General features: G+C 41.5%; 1 protein-coding gene and 1 pseudogene across 1 annotated transcript in view; both read right to left on the reverse strand.

The window, feature by feature from the left end:
* Window positions 1-19380, reverse strand: part of PTPRE (protein tyrosine phosphatase receptor type E) — a 301972-nt gene that overhangs the window by 237943 nt on the left and 44649 nt on the right. The window lies entirely within an intron of this gene.
* On the reverse strand, window positions 10072-11793 carry LOC149474243 (uncharacterized; annotated as a pseudogene).

The following is a 19380-nucleotide window of genomic DNA, read 5'->3' on the forward strand; positions in this document are numbered from 1 at the left end:
TGGGCTGTCTAATTTCTTAAAGTGAAAGGCCCCGTTCCCCTGCTGAAGGATACCTCCAGGCAGCTTGGTAAATAAGAGGAGTTTACAGTATCTCCCAGAAGTGAGTACACCCCTCACATTTTTGTAAATATTTTATTATATCTTTTCATGTGACAACACTGAAGAAATGACACTTTGCTGCAATGTAAAGTAGTGAGTGTACAGCTTGTATAACATGTAAATTTGCTGTCCCTTCAAACTAACTCAACACACAGCCATTAATGTCTAAACCGCTGGCAACAAAAGTGAGTACACCCCTAAGTGTACTCTGCTGAATTCCAAAATCCAATTATGTGCAAGTAAAATATGCTGTTTTGTTTTTTTTATTTTCCTTGGATGTGATTGGGTATTCATTGTAAGGTGAAGCTTCACCTCATTTATTAAAGGATTTTTACCTTCATGCATTCTATGCATGAAGGTAAAAAAAAAAAAACCTTCAGTGTGCAGCTCCCAATGAAGCCCCCCCAATACTTACCAGAGCCTGGTTTCAATCCAGTGATGTGCACAAGAGCAGCGGCTCTCCTGGGTCTCTCTCCTTATTGGCTGAGACACAGCAGCAGAAGCCATCGGCTTCCACTACTGTCAATAACAGCTAGTGAGGAGGCAGCAGGGGGTGGGACTGAGCCATGCTCTGTGCGTCTCATAGACACACAGAAGCGGCGCAGGAGTAAGCACACATGAGTGCCCCTGGAGCAAGCAACTTGCTCTGGCGGCACTTGGAAAGGGGGAGGGGCCAGAAGCACCAGTGGGGGACCCGAGAAGAGGAGGATCTGGGCTGCTCTATGTAAAACCACTGCACAGAGCAGGTAACTATGATGTGTTTATTATTTAAAAAAAAGCAAAAAACAAAAAAACTGAACTTTCAGAACCACTGTAACCTCTGGAGCAGCTGCACTTGCAGATTGCACAGTGTATTTGCCTTTAGTAAATCAACCTCAATGCATTGGAACGGTTTTTAGTCTGAAAGCAAATTTTTACTTAGCTTCGTGAATACAGTGAAGCGGTGCCGAATTCTATCATCCAATCATGTGCAAGTAAAAATCCTGTTTTTATTTATTTTTATTTTTCTTGCACATGATCAGGTATTCTTTACAAAGTAAGTTTTCACCTCGTTCAAAAGAGAAAGCAAAACTTCTCTTGCAAAGTGAACATGTTCTACTCCTTTAGTAAAATAACTGTGATGTCTTTCAGCTTGTGAGTGTTCATTATTATGTCCAATAACTGAGCCCGTAGCTGATTACTTTCACTTGAAGCTGAATTCCGGGATAAGCAAACCTTGTCTAAATACAAGAGTTGTGTGTTTTCTTGATTGAATCTTGCTTTGTATTTTTTTTTCTCCATATCTGTGCAGTAATCCAATGTGAAAGATTGCCTCTTTGCAGGAGCTTCCTGTAATAAAGACCAGCCACTGCTGCTCTCTCTCCTTGTGTACGGTGGCTGGTCTTGTCTCTTGGAGCAGTGTTTCTCAACCTTTTTTCAGTTAAGGCACCCCTTAAAATTCTTCACAATCTCAAGGCACCCCAATCTAAAATATAAAAAAAAAACTATTCTACACACATCCAGTGTTAGAGGTGATTTATTCTTACAAAGCAAATACACCTTTGCACACTGGTACTGACTAGTATTCCAGTGTTTCTCTCTCATTTCTCTCCCTCACTCTGCTAATGTGACCCCAGTGCCGATGGAGAGGGCCAAACAAAGATGATGCATGCACCCAACGTTCTCCTTATCAACTAATGATGTCATTGTTTGTTAAGATGAAGGCAACTAGAAGGCCATAAAAATGCACAATGAAAACCTATGGCTTTGTGTACTAAAAGGCAGGATTGATCCACCTGCTGACTTGTATACAATTTTGGGCATTTTGCCAAGGCACCCCTGAAGAAGCCTGAAGGCACCCTGGTTGAGAAAGTCTGTCTTGGAGCATCAGTCTACCCCTAGAATACCTCTTTCCTACCTGAAGCCTTCTGGAGGCTTCAGGACAGTCTCCCTAAATCTGCAGATCTCGCAAATGTACAGTAGGACACCGGCTGTAAATGTTCAGGAAGTCACAGCCTACTCCTGAATTCAAGATGATGACGCAGGAATAAAAACAGCGGTGGAGGCTTTGGGTTCTGGGAAGACAGAGCTGGACTTCTCCGGCTGGTAAGTACTGTAGCTGGTTTTTAAAGTCAGCTGCTATGATAATGGCAGCTGCTGACGTTTACTTTTTTGAAAACTGGATGAAGTTCCTCTTTAGCCCCTCTGGAACTGATACTTGACACGTTTTCATTACTCTTTCAACTTCTCCAAATAGGTTCTGTAACCGTAAAAGCCACCACTTCACATGGGAGGTGCCTGGAACTGTTCTTTGAGAGTTGCAACAGATTCATATACACCTTATTGTTACATACATGAATCTGTTGCATGTTCGGCCATTTGTAGCAGTAGCGCGAGACAGGTTTCTATCTACAATGCTTTTTACGACTTCCAGAGTCTATCTGTACCGTAATCTTAGGCCATTAGATAAACAAATTGCCACATGATCTGGAACATTTGAAAGTGTTTTACCTGTACACATACTCACATTCCCTGTAACTCATAAAGAGTGTGGCAGACAGTCTATAGGATTGTGTTGCACGTTGGGGCAACAAACATCTGTGCTGTTTGTTGCCTGTTGGAGATAGGTACATGAATTTATTGAATGGAAGCATGGTGGGGGGACGCCACTGAGGCTGCAGTGTCCATAACATGGACACTCCATCCATACTGCATGTTCAGCTCCAGGCTGCACAGCATCACTGGCTGCTAGGATACTGTCAACAACACAGCATCACTGGTTGCTAGGAAGCTGCCAGCTACACAGTTTAAGTGGTTGCTAGAAAGTATCACATGAATGATGAAGGGGTCCTGCGAAGCTACAAAACTTTGCACTGTTCTTTGTGATGTGATCTTTTTGGACCATATCGAGATCCGTGGTGTGCTGGCAAATATGTACGGTTGCTAGGAAACTGTCTGCTGTGTAGCCAACAGCATCCTAGCAACCAGTGATGCTGTGCAGGCAATAGCATCCTAGCAACCAGTGATGCTGTATAGCCGACGGCATCCTAGCAACCAGTGACAAATTGGGTGGGGAAGGTAGAGGGTGATCCATGCATAGATGTATACACATTGTGGCCTCACTCTGAACTTTCTACCCGCAAACCTGTCACAATAGTGGCTTATTGTGAAAGTGATGCACATGCCGGAATTCTTAACAAAACTGTTCTAAAGCTTTCTTAAATTAGGCACAGACCTTTTTAAAGGGACCCTATCACTAGAAAAGTGTAGCAAATGCTTTATAGAATTGCCCCCATTAATTGTTACAGACAGTGTGGTCCATTGGAGCCAGTTTCAGTTGGCCATTATAACTGCTTGGCACAAGGTTTATCTTTTCCAAATATATTTTGTAGTAATCATTTTTATTGCATACTTCAGCAAGACAAGACATCTTACAGAAACAACTGAAGGCAAAAAAAAAAAAAAGGTGCAATATATCCAAACAAGGAAGATCAACCAGTTTCACTAGTCAGACACAACAGTATTCCAGCATATTACCAGATATTGAAGAGTAAATAAAGATAACATGTATAAAGCATGTAAGAGAGTAGCGGTGACTGGATCAGAGTTCGCTATCCATCTGGTTGATACCCCCGGACATAAAGAACCATTATTGCTATGCGTTATGTAAACTTATGATTACAACACCTATCCAGTATAGTCTTGCTATTGTACATACATTTTTTTAGAATAAGACTTAGAAAGAGAGGACTAAGAACATCACTTGGTAGCCCAGCCATGAGACACTTGTCCTTCAGCTGGCTATGGGTCATTTAACCTATGCCATAGAGAATATGGAGAGTTGTTAGGTAGAGAAGAGCAGACTGTAAAAGAGAGAGATAAAGAAGAGGAAAGAAAAGAATGAGAAAAAGAGGGAGGAGGGAAAAAAAGGGGGGGGGAATGGGGTTGCAGGGAGTACCCCTGCCCAGAGCATATGGGGGAAGCGGGGGGTGGGTTGGTGGTGGTAGAGTATACGAATATTATATCATTTTACTCTTTTTAAAACTATAACTGCCCATGTTTGCTATCTGTCATCCTCTATTGTCATGCATTTCCTGCAGTGACTGTGTAAACTGCTCTGTCACCACTGCCCTGCATTCCAAGGACATGTGACCCATTGCCACACTTTCTGACCCTCTCATAGTGCACAAAACCCAGATTGGAAATGTATCTTCTACAGCACAGCCTGCTCATTACAGCCTTCCAAAGAATTATATATTTCACCTCCATGTAGGTAATGGCTACTTTTTGCAGTTTAACTTGACATCCATATTATATTAGGGTGGGGATATTTCCAGATATTGCAGGGTGGGGGTGAAAGTCTGGGTTTCAGGAATGGACTCACCGCTGGTGGTGCTGGGACTCATCTGCCATGTGGGCTGCAGTACCTGTTCTTGCCAGCGGGTGCTTTCAGCAGCCAGGATCTCACTCCTGCAATCAAGCCATCACCTGAGGCTGATTGCAGGAGGTGTATTTAAGCAGGACCAGGCCTGCAATCAGCGCCTTGGTGTTGTTTCCCATGAGCCCCTGTACCTGGTCCTGTTGTCTGCCTGCCTGTTTCCTCTGCTTGACTCTGACACTGATCGAACTCCGCCTGCACCGACCCTGGCTATTCCTGACCTTTCTCCTGCCTGCTCCGTTTGTACCTTGTCTGCTTGATTGTTCCTGAGCTGGCCTGCCTGACCACTCTACCTCTCCAGCCTGACTACGCCTGTCTGTGTTCCTGAACATACTGACATTAGTTGGAGGTTTGGTTTTGCATGTACTGTGTGTTGTTTACTCGTGTAGTTCCTAATAAATTATATTCTTATTACATCACTCCTGAAGCCTGCCATTCCCTGTGTCAGTCCACACACCTCTGGTCATACTTGGATCCCTGACACTGGGTAACATTGCCGGGGCACAGCAGAGGTAGTGGGGCTTTTGTTGGGGTTGAAAGACCTCAACCTTCTAATCTCGTAGATCCTGTCTTCACCACTCCGTAACCTGCTATATCAAAGGGCAAGAAGACAAATGCCATCTTCAATGCAATCTTCAATCATACTTGGACTCACTGCTGTCACCTGCGGGTTCAACAGACAAAAAGAAGCACAGGTTTACCACCGACTCCTTCCCTTATCTCTGTGAGCTGGAACCAATGGCCAGGCCATTCAGACAAGCTGGAAAATTTTGACAAGTGCAAACAATTGCTACTGGAAGTGCTCTTTTTATCTGCTAAGGTAACCCAGTCTATGCCTTGGCAAAGTGAGCTGGAATCAATGGCTACGTTATTAAGACAAGCCAGAAAATTTCATCAGGTGAAAACAATTGCTACTGGAAGTGCTCTCTTTAGCTGCCAAGGTGACCCAAGCTATGCCTAGGTGCGCTATTGGATACCAGATTTTGGACAGATTTAAGTCATTAATGGCCCATTGACATTGGCAGTCGCTGGAGAAAATCTGCGATCCTTGCTGGTGGAGAAACTATCTGTATGCATGGAGTGAGCGTGAATAGCAAAGGTCGGCAGCTAGATTTGTACCCTGTACAAGTCAATGGCAAATTCCATCGCTATTCTTATGTAATAGATCACCTGAGTGGTTATATGTGATTAGGGATCCTGACCAGACCTGAACACCGTCTGTATCTAGGAATAAAAGTTTAGGCTGCATGGAAACTGGCTGCAGCTATTCTTCCAGTTTGTGTGTGTTGCTGCAGGTATATGTGGTGTGTAGCCGCATCTGATTGCAGCAGCCTATCTGACCTCATTAACCCATCTGAATGGGGCCTAATGGCCAGCCTTACCAAGGTCCCAACTGACCCTCTAAAAACATTATTTACAGAGATTAGTTCATGAAGCCACAGACATACCTGCGAAATATCAACTTGGCCCATTGTAAGTATATATATTCCATGCCTGGCCAATCCATGTGAAAGCAGAGAAACACTGTAGTAGCTGTCTTCTGGGTCCCACGCTGAGCAGCTACCCTGCTGCACAGTAACAGCAGGGGGTAGCCCAATCAACATGGGCGTCATTCAGAAAAGGCCTTGCATTTTTCTCAGTGAATACAATTTATTCTCTGATTGGACAAGGTGGGGATCCTGACATCAGAGGTTTTCTCTAAATTATGCCTGCGCTAAGCAACCAACCTCTGTGGTTATTATGCACAGGACCCAGAAGTCAGCGAGGATCACTGTAGTTAGCAGTTGATAATGCAGTGATTCTCCACTTCCACAGGGATCAGCTAGTTATGACATATGTGTACTAACATTGATCCAAGCTGGAAGTCAGCTTTAAAGTGTATCTCTAGGCAAAAAAAATTTTTTAATTTTTTTTATTTCTATTTGTACTGGTGACCATTGTCACATGAGAATGAAGGTAAGGGGAATCCATCATTTTAGAGTCCCTAGAGCAAGAGATAAGGGGAAATCTTCCAATGGGGACATCTTTTCCTGGAACAAGTGTCTAAGTGCAGAAAACACTTGTTAGGGCTGTTTCCGTTTGCGCAGTGCGTTCATTGCATTAAGGCAGGACCAGGGGCAGACTGACCATTTGGAAACTCGGGCGATGCCCGAGGGCCCGGGGTCAGTAGGGGGTCCCATGAGATGCCCCTGGTACCTTTTTCATAGGCTATTTTGAGTTTGGGCAAAGACACAGGGGCCCCATGATCCCCTATTGCCCGGGGGTCCCATGAGTTGTCAGTCCGCCCCTGGGCAGGACATTGAAAGCAATTACTTTTGAGGCACCACAATGTCCCAAAAATCAGACATGTCACAAACGGTTTGCCCCAACTCACTATGGTATGTTACCATGTTGCAGTGTGTTGTAATGCATGTCTAATGCCTTAGCGTGTTGGGGTGCTATTCAAAAAGAAGGACATCAACACGCATCAATGCATGTCATGTATCGATGTAAATAAACCCTCAGTCTTGCCATAAATGCAGCATCCTTATGACCTGACCTGGAAGTCAAAACACTGTTATCTTTTTTCTCTAAACTACTAATCGCCCCCTACCCATGTAATGAAGATGAACAAAGGCAGACATGTTTGAAGTCCCATGACACCAACCAGAAGTATGCCATTTGCTGCAATACCAGGTGAAAATAAGGGAAAAAACACAGAAAAAAAAAAAAAAGAAAATGAATGCAGCCACCACATCTGAGGACAGGTAAGATGTAATATTTTTGTTTTCTATTTATTTGCTTTGTTAAGGAGCCCCATCACACACGCAACAAATGTGTAACAAACACACCCACCCAATAACCACCTCCCGATGCTGACCATCGCCCTCCTGTTCTCCCTCTCCCTCCTTCTGATAAGCCGTGTAACAGAATCTATCTAGTTATTTTTCAACAACCAAGCCCTCATTTCCGTCCTGTGCTGAATTAGCAATGGAAAACATTCGGTCGTGGGAAGCTGTGAGTCCCAGTGACATGAATTCTAAGGGGGAAGAATGTATCGCTCTCTGTGATGAGATGTAGTTGGAATAGAAGGTCACAGAGACCAAATTCATTTATCTACTTCAAGTGCGTTCACGAGAGCAGAACCCTGTGATAAATAGAATTCTCTAAAGTTCTGTGTGCAGACATTGGGGCCTTATCTCTTATAGAAACACACAATTGGCTTTATTTATCAAAGTGCCGGCAGGAAGGACCGTTCCTGTAACAACCAATCAGATGTCTCATTATTTTCTTCCATTATTACCACCAGTGGGAACCTTTTTGGCTTTGGGGGGACCTTTATGCAGCACCTAGTCCCTCAAAAGGACCACACAAAACAGACTAATAAGAATGGGCAGTGATAAAATCATTACAGTGTATAATAAATATAATAATTTACTGCCTGTACAGTACATTTATGGGATGCTTGGGTATATAAAGCCATACTTCTAGGGCCTTAGTAGACAGTATTTTGTGCTTTGGTATCCAACCAGTGAATGCAAATATTCTTCTGAATGGATTTTGCACTCTTACTTTTTCTATGCTGTCCATCTCTTTTTTATTTTTATGGGGTTTTTTTCCCTCTAATCTTTTAGTAATGAAATATCAAATTAAAAAATACAATATTTGAAATATCAAATGTGGCACAAATAATTTTTAAGGGTGCTGCAGGGAGCACACACCTGAAAGCATTGATTGTAAAGGGATTGTGATTGATCTCTGGCTCATTGATCCCCATCAGTCTCAACTGCTATAGCATGTCCTAAATCTCTAACCAACTCCTGTAGCATGTCATCAGTCCTTGACCATCTCCGAAGCATGTCCCCAGTTTCTGACCATCTCCTATACCCTTCCTCTTGTGTTAGTTTCCTGTTATCATCTCTTATGTTAACGGGTCAGTTTTGACCCGTGTCTTAACCTCTTGCCGTCCGCCTGCTGTTTATAAACGGCAGGGCGGTGGCAGTCCAGGGTCAGGTTGCCGTCCATAAACGGCACCCGCCTTTTCTAGCTGTGCGCGCTCCCTGGGAGCGTGCACCACCGCGATCCGGTGCCCGCTGTGTCCTCCGGACACAGTGAAACACCGATCGTCGGACAGGACCTCTGTACGAGGTCCCGATCATGTGATCACTGATTGGCGAATCAGTGATCACATGCAAAGTAGTAAGCAAGATGTCACTTGTGACATCATTGCTTACTATGTGTGAAATCTGTGAATGATCACAGAGGTCACATGGTACAAGGCTATTCACAACAGCCTTGTACCATGTGACAAGCTGTGACCACTCACAGCTCACTCAGTAATTCTCAATGACTGCACGAATGCAGACAGAGAGAAAGAGAAATGGTTGCTTTTACATCCTATATGAGTGTAAAAGCAATCAGTGTAAAAAAAAAAAAAAAAAAAAATCTTCATCACCCTCCACAAGTAGTACAGTGTCACCATGGTGACAGTGTACTGCTAGGGTGACAGTATGTAAAAAAAAAATAAAAAATAATAATATAAAAAAAATAAAATAAAATGTAAAAATAAATGTTTAAAAATTATAATTTTTGGTTATAAACTAATTTGGATTTTTTTTTTTTTACTAAAAAAAATAACGGAATAAATTTTGGCTAAGATTTATGATGAAATATTATTTATTTGCAAAATTTTATTTAAAAAAACACTTTTTTTCAAAATTTTTGAACTTTTTCATTTACATAGTAAAAAAAATAAAAATCCCAGCGGTGAATAAATACCACCAAAATAAAGCTTTATCTGTCTCAAAAAAATGGTAAAAAATTCATATGGGTACAGTATTGCATGACCGCGCAATTGTCATTCAAAGTGTGATAGCGCTGAAAGCTAAAAATTGCCCTGGACAGGAAGGGGTAAAAGTGTCCGAACAGGAAGTGGTTAAATCAGCTGTAAAATGCACTACAAACAATTATCTATCATCCAATTTGTTTCTCATCTCTTGGTTACCTTGTTAGGCTTCCTTATTCATGAAAATATTGGTTTTAATATTTTTGGTGTGGGCCCCTGGGCCTTTTTTTTGTCGGTATACCCCTCGATTTCAATTAAAAAACAATGTAAAATGAACCTCAAGAGAATCATATAAATAAATAAAAGGTTGTTATGTCACCTGCCTATTACTGAGGGGATTTAGAACACATCTCTGAAATAAATTTGTTTTGTTTATTTTTTCATTTTAATATTATTAACTATAGTAACATCTATGGTGTTACGGGTCAATTTCGACCCATATATATAATTACTTCAAAAAGGCAAAAAAGTCTCTTTTTTTTAGCAATAGAACTTTAGTACAAACACAAAATGAAAAACAGAACAAATATATATATATATATATATATATATACACACATACATATATATATATATAACATAAATAAAACAAAATATAGATTTGCAAGGTCAAACAAACAACAACCAATCAAGCAAATCAAACCAATAGAAATCAATTACTTGTTCCAACACTAATAAAAAACAAAATCAGAGTAAAAGTCTGTGTGCAAGAACACGTGTGTGTGTGTGTTTAGATGCATGTGTGGCAAAAAGTGACACTTTTAGTGTGTTCTTTGCAGAGATATTTGTTGCAGTTGAAGCACAGTACATTTGTCTTTCTGTCCTTACTGCTTGGGCAGACCTGACACCTCTTTCTTTTAGAATCAGGTGGCCTGAGTGGGGTTGTGGTTGTAGCTGTTGTGGATGATGTTGAGGCAGGGCTGGCTGAGGAGGATGCTGGCGTGGACAAAGTGCTAGGTGACCAAGACTGCAGCATCTGGGTCTTGGGGCACCCGTTCCCTTCACTCAATGTGTGGCTTGACAAGGGAATTTTCCAGCTCAAGAAACATTCTCCGCTTGTTTTTTTTGGTTGAGTTCCATCCTTGGTGGATGTGGGTCCACAACACAAATGCATTATATGCAGACACATCAAGGATGTTGTAAAACACAACCATTGGCCATCTCCTGGTCATTCGCTGGCAAGTGTAGGTGGCAGTCAGCTTGTCCAGGTTGTCCACTCCTCCTTTGTTTTTGTTATAGTCGAGGATAATTGTGGGCTTTTTGTCACTTCCTGATGACACAGCTGCATCTTTGTGAAGAGTAGACATAAGTATCACATTCGGTTTTTTTTTTTGGACAATATGAGACAACAGTGGTGGTGTCTATAAAAGCAAACTTTGTGGACAGTGCAGCCCTGTCCTTCACCTGCAACATTTCAGCAGGCAGCTCAGGTTTATTTTTCTTCACTGTGCCCACCATGGTAAGTTTCCTCCTGAGAAGTTCTTGTCCAAGGTCATAGCTGGTAAAAAAATTTCACAAGTGATATTGTGACCCTGCAGTCCAGTAGTCATATCGAGGACCACACGTTTTCCTTGGTTTTTCTCAGGGATGCCACTTGTAGCTTTGCCTGTGTAAATCTGTAGATTCCAGGCATAGCTGGTTTTTGCATCACAGGCTGCCCAGATTTTTATGCCGTACTTCCCTTTGTTACTAGGTATGTATTGCCGGAAGGGGCATTTTCCTCGGAAAGGGACAAGACATTCATCCACTGTCACCTCTGGCCCAGGGTTGAACATCAGTGGAAGGAGCTGCACCCATCTCTCCCAGACATCCCTGATGGGGGCAAGCTTGTATCTCTGTTGTCAAATCTGAGGACTCTTGATATCATTTGAAAAGTCTGAAGTGACATTGTTGCCCGGAAAATATTTCAGCCTGTCGATGCGTCCCACAGACTATCAGTGGCCTCATTGCAGGATTTGTACACTCCAGCAAGAAGAAGGACACCAATATAGGCATCCAGGTATTCCTCATCAATGTTTATCCACATGCTGCCATGGACTTTTTTTCCTTCAAGGTTTGTCATAGCAATGATGACTCTTTTTAGTGACAATGGCATAAATAGCTCAAAACATGTGTTGATGTCACTGACTCTCATCACAGCAAACCTTGTGATTCCAGGGGTCATTTTGATGACATTTTCAGCAGCTGCCCTGCCATGTACATCAGGAGGTACTGAGCTCCAACAGATCTTACCATTTTTGGACTTGAATATTTCAGCAGGAGCAGCTTCAGCACCGGTGACCTCCTCATCAGACTCATCAGATGTGTCTGTGTCTTCTGGATGATACTCCACATTGTCTTCCTCCTCAGAAACCTGCTCATCCAAATCACTATGCTCCTCTGTGTCCTCTCCCTCATTTCCACCAAAAATATTATCCAGAACTTGGCTCAATGAAAATCTTCTTCTCATTTTTGCATGTGCACTCTGCAAGTCACCAATTCTATACTGAATTGGCCTCACATGTCTGGTTATGCCCGTCTTTGTTTTGTTTTTGTGCAGGTATACTGGAAAACAAGGCAAAATGAGAATCCCCTAAAGCTCACGATTGGGAGAGGAGCTGGCTGTCAGTGTGCTGGTTGACAGTGAACTTATGATTTCAGTTTTGGCTCTAATTATTGCTTTATACTCTTATTTTTATAACTGGGTCGAAACCGACCCTAACAACACAAAGGTCATAATTTCAACGAGCATTTTATAATTTAGTGAAAACTATTTTTTTTTTTTATTAAAATAGAGGTTCCTGACAAAGTCATAAAGCCTTGATGCAATAAACAAATTTATATGGTTATTTTATGCATTTAAAACCTACAAACGGGTCAGTGCCGACCCTAACACAAGACGAAGGATACCATGTCCCCAGTTTCTGACCATCTCCTATTCCATGTCCCCAGTCTCTGACCATCTCCTCTGGCATGTCCCTAGTCACTAATCATCTCCAATTACAAATACCCAGCTTCTATCCCTCTCCCATACAATTTCCCTAGTCTCTGACCACTTCTTGTAGCATGTCCCCAGTTTCTGACCATCTCCTATACCAGTGGTCGGCAAGCCGCGGCTCGCGAGCCACATGCGGCTCTTTGCACACTTTAATGCGGCTCTTCTGTGTGCCGGGCGCCCGCTCCCCTCCCTCCTCTCGGGCGGCCGCCCCAAAAGTCAGGACTCTGCAGCTAGCCCAGCAATGGGCAAACTACGGCCCGGCGGACCTTTTAATCCGGCCCGCGGAGCGTGGCAAACATTGGCTGTCAGGATGTAGGCGGGGCAGCGTGACGAACTCCTCTCCTCTCACAGTCCGCCCTGAAGACCGGAACGGCGCGGGAACACGGCGAGAGGAACGCGCGGAGCAAAGGTAAGTGAATTGACACAATATGGGGAATGAATTACTATAGGGGGGATGAATTACTATATGGGGGATGAATTACTATGGGGGATGAATTACTATGGGGGATGAATTAATATGGGGGATGAATTACTATATGGGGGATGAATTACTATAGGGGGGATGAATTACTATAGGGGGGATTAATTACTATATGGGGGATGAATTACTATGGGGGATGAATTACTATATGGGGGATGAATTACTATGGGGGATGAATTACTATATGGGGGATGAATTACTATGGGGGATGAATTACTATATGGGGGATGAATTACTATGGTGGATGAATTACTATATGGGGGATGAATTACTATGGGGGATGAATTACTATGGGGGATGAATTACTATATGTGGGATGAATTACTATATGGGGGATGAATTACTATGGGGGATGAATTACTATGGGGGATGAATTAATATGGGGAATGAATTACTATATGGGGAATGAATTACTATATGGGGGATGAATTACTATGGGGGATGAATTTTCAGTTTTAAAAATGTGGCTCTCAAATCAAATTTCAATCGTGGTTTTGGCGAGATTTGGCTCAGTTGAAAAAAAAGGTTGCCCACCACTGTCCTATACCATGGGGGAGATTTAATAAAACTGGAGAGTACAAAATCTAGTGCAGCTGCGCATGATGGTCAGGCTTCTAACTTTAGCTTGTTCCAAAAAACCTGGAAGCTGAATTGTTTTCTATGCAGAGCTGCACCAGATTTTGCACCATGCAGTTTTAGTAAATCAACCACCATGTCCTCAGACTTCGACCATTAATTACAGCATGCTCCTAGTCTCTGACAATCTCCTATACCATGTCCATAGTCTTGGACCATCTCCAATAGTATGCACCAAGTCTCTGACCATGACCATCTCATGCAGCTTGTCCCCAGTTTCTGACCATCCTTTGTAGCATGTCCGCAGTTTCTGATCATCTCCCCCAGCATGTTCCTAGTCTCTAAGCATCTCCTATACATTTTCCAGTCTCTGACCATCTCTTATAGCATGTCCCCAATTTCTAAACAACTCCAGTACATATCCCCAGCCTCTGAGCATCTCCTGCAGCATGTCCCCAGTCTCTTACCATCTCGTATAACATGTCCCCAGTCTTTGACCATCTCGTATAGCATGTCCCCAGTCTTTGACCATCCCATATAGCATGTACCCAGTCTTTGCACATCTCATATAGCATGTTCCCAGTCTTTGACCATCTCATATAGCATGTCCCCAGCCTTGACCATCTCGTATAGCATGTCCCCAGGCTCTGACCATCTCTTGTAGCATGTCCCCAGGCTCTGACCATCTCTTGTAGCATGTCCCCAGGCTCTGACCATCTCTTGTAGCATGTCCCCAGGCTCTGACCAACTTGTATAGCATGTCGCCAGTCTCTGACTATCCGCTAAAGCATGTCTCTAGTCTCTGACCACCTCCTATTTCATGCCCCCAGTCTCTGAGTATCTTCTAAAGCAGGTCCACAGTCTCTGACCATCTACTAATGCATGCGTACAGTCTGAGGCTTTATGGATGGAAAGTGAAAAATTGTATAGTATTCAAAAAAACCATTCCTCCAACTAAAACAAAATGTGTTTTCCCCACATTTTTACATATACATGAAGTAATAAAGTTTATGTAAACGCAACCAGTAAATCCCATAAAATCTATGTAATTTCAAGTCATTTTGATGACGTCCTTCTCTGAATCTATAGCTTTCATTAAAATAATTCCTGGTGATCTTACTATAAAGTTATTTGTGCTGACACCATGTTACATGGGCTTCTGAAGTGACCATTTCCACAGGCATGGTCCACTGCTGTCAACTATCAGGAAACCCTCACTGAGAAATGCAGTGCAGCCCCTGCTAAAGTGCATGTAGACATGAAGTAGCTGCAAATAGGCTGCAGAAGAACAGAGTACTGAGATGCAACAAAGCATAAAATAAATGTAGAAAATAAACAAAAATATCAAAGGATGATGATAACCAGTACCTTAGTGAACTAAATGTCATCTGGTTAGAGTTTACATTTGCATGAAAGAGCGGATTTACTTTTGTGGAGAAAAGAAATTCCCTTCTGGGTGATCTACAGTGGGTAAAATAAATATTTGATCCCCTGCAGATTTTGTAAGTTTGCCCACTTACAAAGAAATGAAGGGTCTATAATAGGTGTTTTTTAAATGATAGAGATGGAATATTAACCAAAAATCCAGAAAAAACACACGATACAAATGTTATAAATTGAGCTGCAGTTCAGTGAGTAAAATAAGTATTTGATCCCCAAGCCAAAAATAACTTAATACTTGGTGGAGAAACTCTTGTTGGCAAGCACAGAGGTAAGACATTTCTTCTAGTTGGTTACCAGGTTTGCAGACATCTCAGGAGGGATTTTGGTCCACTCCTCTAAAGATTTTCTCTAAATCCTTAAGGTTTCTTGGCTGTCACTTGGCAACTCAAAGTTTCAGCTCCCTCCATACATTTTCTATAGGATTAAGGTCTGGAGACTGGCTAGGCCACTGCATGACCTCAATGTGCTTCTTCTTGAGCCACTCCTTTGTTGCCTTGGTGGTGTGTTTTGGGTCATTGTTATGCTGGAGGACCCATCCATGACCCATCTTCAGCATTCTGGCTAAGAGAACAAGGTTCTCATCTGAGATTTTACAATATATGGCCCCCGTCCATTGGCCCCTCAATGTGGCAAAGTCTGCCTGTACCTTTAGCAGAGAAACAGCCTCAAAAGCATAATGTTTCCACCTCCGTGCTTGACTGTAAGGATGGTGTTGTTAGGGTCATAGTCAGCATTTTTCTTCCTCCAAACACAGCGAGACCAGTTAATGCCATAAAGCTAAATTTTGGACTTATCTGACCACAGCACTTTCTCCCAATCCTTCTCTGAATCATTTAGATATTCATTGGCAAACTTCAGATGGGCCTGTACATGTGCCTTCTTGAGGAGGGGGACCTTGTGGGCACTGCAGGATTTCAATCCGTGGCGGCGTATTTTGTGTTACCAATAGTTTGTTTGGTGATTGTGGTCCCAACTGTCCTGATATCATTCAAAAGCCATGTAGTTCTGGGCAGGCAGATCCCTCACTTTTCTCATGATCATCCTTATTCCATGAGGCAAAATCTTGCATGGAGCTCCAGGCTGTTGAGGATTGATGGTTATTTTGTATTTCTTCCATTTGTGAATAATTGCTCCAACAGTTGTCTCCTTCTCACCAAGCTTCTTCCTGATGGTCTTGTAGTCCATTCCAGCCTTGTGCACGTCTACAATCTTGTCCCTGATGTCCTTTGACAGCTCTTTGGTCTTGCCCATAATGATGGTGAGGTTTAAATGGAAGAAAGATTATGTGGACAGGTGTCTTTTATACACATAAGGAGTTGTCATTTGGAGCCCCTTCTTAAAATTGACAGGACTAATCTGTGTACCACATGAGCACATAGCTAGTCTGTGGGAGCCAGAATTATTGTTGGTTGGTAGGGGATCAAATACTTATTTTACTCACTGAACTGCAACTCAATTTATAACATTTGTGTTGTGTTTTTTCAGAATGTTTGGTTGATATTCTGTCTCTACCATTTAAAATACACCTCTGATAAAAATTGTAGATCTTTACTTTCTTTGTAAGTGGCCAAACTTACAAAATCTGCTGGGATCAAATAATTATTTTCCGCACTGTATGTACAGTGCAAGGATTTTAACAAACTTTGTTGCAGATTCCTACCTTTTGTTATTCTGAAGGAATGCCTATATTTTCTATGTCCATGTGCAGAGTGAATCTGTATGGGAGTGGTTTTATAATTATAAACCAGCTGCTGCACCTACAGGACTCTAATGAGGAAAGTGGCTGGGTCTGCATCCCTTTAGACTTGATTTTTCTTTAGGAGTATCTCACCAAAAATGCCATTTTTATTGCGGGGCATGCCAAAAATCTGACTTGTATATTAGTGCAGACTTCTGGGAAAAATCATTAAGTAATCGAACCCCTCGTGTATCGCATTGTATTGTTACTATACTGTCGCATGTTCTGTCCCCCCTTGTAATGTACAGCGCTGAGTGAACGGTTGGCGCTTTATAAATACTGTATAATAATAATAATCACACAAGCAGGAAATGACATTTTCAGGGGGTGTTCTGTATACACTATGTGTACAGAATGCCTCTGGGTAGCCGCAATGCATTGCATTTTACAGAAAATGACAGTGCTGCAGAATAGAAAGGAAAGGTGACTTTTAATACCATTCAATTACAATTTGACTTGAGTCACAATTGTATACGTTATATTATTTTTTTTTCCCAAGGAAATGGAGTCACTCTTTAAACAATTCCTTTATTTGTACAGGTGTATAATCACGTCTATAAGACAGACTGTATAGGAGAGGGGAGGGAGTGGGATGAGAGCGATTGTCCTCCCAAATCGACTGGAAATGCAGCCCTTACAGCAAGCAGACATTGGAAGACTCGGGAGGTGTTTTGTGGGATTCTCAGAAGCTGGTCATCGGCTCTGTTTCCACATGAATGGCGGAGATAGCGCAGCAAGTGATTCTGAAGGAACCTGCAGGAACTATCAGTCACACTAAGTGAACATATTGACCTGCAGCTTCATCCACCCAGGGCCTGTTCTGCCAAGGAGTGGGGGAGAGAATTGTTTGTCTCAAACAAGCCACAGCAATGAATGTGTTCACACTACAATCCGACCAGTCAGGCCATGAAGAGGGGAGTCACAACGAAGAAAAAAGCCACCAAATATTTTTGTCAAACCTATAAGTTATTTATATATCATCTGTGAGAAAAAAATCCAGACGTAGGGGTATATCCATTATTATTTCTATATGCCCAATTGGGATATAGCACAGATACAGTCTAAGGCTGGGCATACACTATACAATTTTCTTCCAATTTTCTGCCCAATTTCCTTTAGATTTGCCTTCAGCTATGTAGTGCAAGGGCCTGCCTAATTGGATACAATTGAATATGTTGTTTAGGTTTGACCTCATATTATATAGTTTTTGGTAAATCTAAAGCAAAATTCTCAAGAAAATTGTACAACGTATGGCCAGCTTAAGGCAGTCTATCCAATTTGCAGTCAACACTTTCAAGCTTGCTAACCCCAATCAGTGCAAGATATAGCTAAGGTTCCACCCTTAACCACTTCAATACCGGGCACTTTTACCCCCTTCCTGCCCAGGCCAATTTTCAACTTTCAGCGCTCTCACACTTTGAATGACAATTGCGCAGTCATGCAATACTGTACCCACACTAAATTTTTGTCATTTTGTTCACACAACTAGAGCTTTCTTTTGGTGGTATTTAATCACCACTGGGTTTTTTATTGTTTGCTAATGTAACAAAAAAAAAAAACAGAAATTCTGAAAAAAAGTTTCTTTGTTTCGGTTATAAAAATTTGCAAATAAATAATTGTTCTTCATAAATGTAGGCCAAGATGTATTCTGCTACATGACTTTGGTGAAAATAACCCAAATTAGTATTTATTATTTAGTTTGTAGGAAAGTTATAGAGTTCACAAACTATGGGATATATCTGAAAATTGATCAATCCTGAAGTACTGACAGCCGATCTAATTTCTTGAGGCCCAAAAATGTCAGAACATTACAGATATACCCCAAGTGACCCCTTTTTGCAAAGTAGACAGTCCAACATATTTCATAAGAGGTATGGCGAGTTTTTTGAAGTTGTATTTTTTTGTCATAATTTTTTGGAAAATGGAGAAATGAAAAAAATTATTTTCACAATTTTTTTTTACATACTGTCACCAGTGCAGTACAGCATCATCATATAACTGGTGTGGCGGTGATCAGAGACACTGACTGGTGACAGTACAAAAAAAAAATGATAATTTATTTTACATTTTTTTATTTTATTATTTTTTTTATTACATTTTGTTCTCTTTTTTTACGACTTTCTTTTCATATTACACTATGACCAAAGTAGTACAATGTTACCATAGTAATATTGTACTACTTTGGGGAAGTGATCAGTATTATTGCTTTCAGCTAAAATTTTTATGCGCATTATTCTGCACAATTCTGCCTCATTTTGTATGTTTTAATCCAATTTTTAGCAGTAAAATCTTTAAAATGGTAAACACTATTGGCTGTTTCTTTGTGTCTGCATGAGTGATGTATATTATAACAGTGGAAACAAATGCGGAAAAGTGGCATCAAGATTGTTATCATTTGCCCTTAAAGGGAAAAAGCTTTTGACCTTCTGTTAGCTCAGGGTAATTCTCTCAAGGTCAGGGGCCAATTTGCTTGGTGGAGGTTTTTCACATTGGTGACACTTGTGATGATTAAAAAATTGTCACTTGTTCAGTTACTGCACACCGGTGACATTTGAGAAGAGTAGAACACAGTCATTGCTTAATTATTGGACATTGGGACTATGTTTATAATTCACGTGGAAGATAATGGACATTTTGTTTGATTCTTTATTATATTTGGTTGCGCTGTTTTGAATGACAATGTGTTATATGAACCTTCAAGCTCAAAAGCCTCATAGACCTTCTAGGTGGCAAGTCTAGTATTATCATCATATGTCCATTGGAGTCTAATTAAAGTTGTTTAATTTTGGAATTTTTACCCCTTTTACCATACCTGAATGTGCTG

This window comes from Staurois parvus, unplaced genomic scaffold, assembly GCF_062004578.1.
Source record: "Staurois parvus isolate SC_StPar_1 unplaced genomic scaffold, SC_StPar_1.0 ptg000009l, whole genome shotgun sequence".
Classification (NCBI taxonomy): Eukaryota; Metazoa; Chordata; class Amphibia; order Anura; family Ranidae; genus Staurois; species Staurois parvus.